This window comes from Bidens hawaiensis, unplaced genomic scaffold (genome assembly GCF_021521415.1).
Source record: "Bidens hawaiensis isolate Kalapana, Puna unplaced genomic scaffold, B.hawaiensis_p1.1 tig00010304_1, whole genome shotgun sequence".
Lineage (NCBI taxonomy): Eukaryota > Viridiplantae > Streptophyta > Magnoliopsida > Asterales > Asteraceae > Bidens > Bidens hawaiensis.
This window is the reverse complement of record NW_027491782.1, coordinates 18,768-23,002: the sequence shown is the minus strand read 5'-3', so window position 1 is coordinate 23,002 and position 4,235 is coordinate 18,768. Positions and strand designations below refer to the sequence as shown.

Below are 4,235 nucleotides of genomic sequence, written 5' to 3'. Positions count from 1 at the left end.
ACTTTCAAGTTTAGTTTAGCTTTTAACGGGTTTAGGTTTTTTTACATTGAGGGGAGGGGGGGGGGGGGTACACACTTTTCGTTAAAATTTTACATGTTAAACAACAAATCTCATTAACATTTTACATGTAAAACAACAGTTCATAAAAATTTTACATGTAAAATGATACCTTTAATTTACATTTTACATGTAAAACAACAAATCTCATTATCGTTTTACATGTAAATCAACAGTTCATTAAGATTTTACATGTAAAAGTTAATATTTTTTTTATAAAATGATACCTTTAATTTACATTTTACATGTAAAACAACAAATCTCATTAGCGTTTTACATGTAAATCAACAGTTCATTAAGATTTTACATGTAAAAATTAATAGTTTTCATGTAAAATAATACTTTTCATTAACATTGTACACGAAAAACAAAAAAATTTATTAAAATTTTACATGTAACAACAATTATTTAAGATTTTACATGTAAAAATTAATATTTTACATAAATAATAATACTTTTCAATAATATTCTTACACGTAAAACAAAAATCTCATTAACATATTACAAGTAAAACGACAATTCATTAAGCTTTTACTTGTAAAAATTTAATATTTTACGTGTTAAACAATAGTTCTTAAAGATGTAACATGTAAAACAACACGTTTAGTTATAATTTTAATGTAAATTCAATAATTATATATATATGTATATCTAACTATCTATATAATTGGCTACTATGAAATCTTATGTGTCGCTCTCACATCGCACCCCACCTCCTTTAGAGCTACCAGATTGCTTTATTTCAAAATGGTAAGCTCTAATGCGTTTGACCCGTTTTGACCTAAACTAGTCTCACCAAATCTTGATACACTTATACAGGTCATAACACTCCTTTCCACTTTCCCTTTTCTCAAACCCTAAAACCTTCCTGCCGTATTCCTAATCATCTTTTGCTTATCAAATTCTTCAAGATCCACAAAACCCAGATCAAATTCGACCCTAATCAAGTATGAATCTACTTTAATCTGTTCCTTTGCTATCGTGATTCTATCCTCTAATTGATTGTCTATACCATTGAAGGTATCAATTTTTATCTTCGTTTCTATCCATTTTTTACCTGATCTATTATTTATTTCGGATACATCTTTGGTAACTGATTCGTTTCTATCAATTCTTTCAAACCCTAACGTTATGTGGTATTCGATTTCAGTAAGTATTCATTTAATTTGGAGTTCTAGGGTTTCACCGCTGGACACTGTTTTCGCTTTTGGCTCTGTTAATTTTTGGTTTATGTATTTTTGTTCACAGATGGCTTATTCCATGGTGAATAACTAAATGAACATGGTTTTCTTTTTTGTGTTCGTTCGTTAAGAAAATTAACGTTTTCGTTTATGTTCGTTCATTAACAATATAAACGAATGGTTTATGAAGTAAACAAATAAAAATAGATGCAAAAAGATGACCGAACGCAACAAAGTCTTTACGTTGGCAGAAAAATCATTGATGATATCAACAAAGTTAGAAAATGTCTAAGATATACATGGCACTAGCAAGTGGAATTATAATGACAAAACTGAGTAAAAGTCACTCGGTTCAAATTTGAGGACATTTTTTTATTGCTGAAGTCAAAATGTGCTTCAGCCAATTTAAATGCAATTCCGCTTTAAAAACAGAAGGTTGCATATTGTGTTACGGGTCAAAAGTGTTTTGTGAGATTTACAGATTTGTTAACGGGCGATTTAGGAGATTGCATGTTTTTTTTTCTCGCTTTGTACTAATTGTTTGCTATTATTCGTTAACTGTTTAAGAATTAGATTGTATGATTTCGAATAGTTACGGGTCAAGGGCATTTTGGTTGTTAATTATCTGAGACTTTGAATTGGTGTTTGTTTATGAAAAAGGAGAATGGTGGCTTGGAAAGTCAAGCTATGAGTTTTTTTATTGTTAACAAGCTATGATAATTTTTTTAAATAATTTAAAGGATTCAAGTCAGAGGTCTTTTATATTGTTAACAAGCTTTGAGTTTTTATATGCTGCAGATAAAGATCGAGAATTCAGCGAGTCACATGTGGAGATAAAAGTTCTAGGATTATTCGAATGAGTAAGAGAAAACATTATTGATGAGGTTTTACTTTGTAAACCTTTTATATTCTATATGTTCAGTTTTTTTTCCAATGAATGATGTAGTATTACTACATCTCCGTTGTTTTTCTTATTATATTCTTTTGGTTTCCTCCAAGTTTTAATTATTAGGAAAGAGCAAAAAATTGTGTGTGTATCTGTATACTATTATTATCTGGTTGTTAATGCGGGGTGTAGAGAAAGATTTTGCTCATATTGAAGAACATATGAAGGTTTTTAAAGTTAAAGGTGGGGATGTTAGTTGGCACATTCAAGATGAAAGATCCCTCTTGGCTTTCCTGGTCAGTAAAAAGAATTCTTTTAAAGAAAAATTAAATATTTTACATTGACAAGTTGATTAGCTTGCTAATTAATGAACCTGTTGTGGTCTATTTTTGTATCCCATTTTCATTTTGTGGTGTAGGGCACTTGACTAAAGAGGATTTGAGTAAAATGTACTTTAGGGAGTTCTGCTTAATTGATATCCATGTGCCAAATGTTTCCTAACTAGAGTCGGGTACGCTCAATGTAACTTAAACTCTTAAAGAGTTAAAATCAAATAAGTTATATAATTTTCTTTCAATAATAATACATGTATACCGGTGAAGATGGATTTGATATCTCGGTTCCCTCATAAACACAGTCGATCTTACGAAAGCGATTCTTGGAAACTAGGAATGGAAAGTACGGTTGATCGGTTTTGGGGCTCTTGAGAGTTTTTGTCTTGAAGCGGGGCTATCTCTTTATGGCAATGACATGGAGCAGCACACAACCCCTGTGGAGACTGGGCTCACTTGGGCCTATTTGAAAACGATTTGCTCTCGTGGCAGCAACGTATATTCTAGCTGTAAGAGCAGTAATAGTTGAAACTGCATTTTACCTACACATTCAGGTATTCATCTCTCTTAATGCTAGCATAACCGCTTAGCATAACCGCTTAGCCCATTTGACACGTTTTCTTTCTTTTTTTTTCATTTTTATCATTAAAAGGGTATGACCAAATTACCTTGACTGGTTTTAACATAAAAAGTTAGCGTTCGTTAATCAAAAGAACAAAAAGTTTGACAACATACATGCTTCACGGGCCTTTTTAGTATTTGTTAAAGTTAAAAGACAACGATCTGCAACAAACCTTAGAAAAATATGGCATGACATATAAATGTGTATGCATGATATATTTATAGATGATATTGCTTTGACTAAACAGTATATGCTTTGGTTAAAAAGCCAATCTGTTGTATACATGATATATGCATAATATCTTATCGCAAAATAGAAAATCTCTAAACTCTAGAAATAAAGGATTGATATTTGAAAGATGGAGAAATCTCTTTTGGAATTGGTGACTTATGCAACCTACCAGAGCTAAATCGAAGTAACAATAAGTTTTCACGAATCTCACAACTTACTCAGCTCAAGGTCCTCAACCTATCGGAGTGCAATTATCTTCGTGAAGTGCCAGAGCTCCTATCAAGTTTAGCTATACGCATGCACCTCCCTTACAAGTAGTAGACTGCTATAAGAACAGTTAATGGTTATGTCAAGTTTCACTTATGCGAGGGAGTATGAAATAATGACAACATCAGTTTACTATAATCCATGCTAGAGGTATGCTTTACCCCCCCCCCCCCCTCCGATCATGTTTCGAATATCACTAAACTAAGCTTTATACCATGGACTATGTTATCAACATATTTAGAATCTAATGATTTTTTTCTTAATAAATTATTACTACTTGAAGGTGTCGAGGTTGTGAAGGTGTTTACGCCTCCTCTGGTTAGGAGATGTGGATTAAAGCTTCCTAAAAACTGTTTCATTGACGTTTCTGGTTGATTTTGATATTTGGTATAACTCTTTAAAGATAAGTCTGGAGCATACGACTAACGTGGATTTTCAACATGTGTTAGTGATAATGATTCTCAAGATGACATGGCTTATGAGGAGAGTGAGTGATAATGATGGTGATCATAATATTATCTGCTTTTAAGGAGAGTGGCATACTTGATGATTATGAACATATTTCATTTGATTCTTTGAGACACTAAATAGTGGGATGAAACATGCAATGCTATTTGTATTAAATTGACGATATTTATATGATAGATATGTTGTGGTTT

At 31.8% G+C, this 4,235-nt stretch overlaps 1 long non-coding RNA gene across 1 annotated transcript; it reads left to right on the top strand.

The window, feature by feature from the left end:
- Positions 1-920: 920 nt before the first annotated feature.
- LOC143534775 (uncharacterized) lies at positions 921-3,005 on the top strand. Its single transcript, XR_013135602.1, has 3 exons — positions 921-1,077; positions 2,037-2,635; positions 2,794-3,005. It is a non-coding gene; the product is annotated as an uncharacterized LOC143534775 (long non-coding RNA).
- The last annotated feature ends 1,230 nt before the right edge of the window (positions 3,006-4,235 follow it).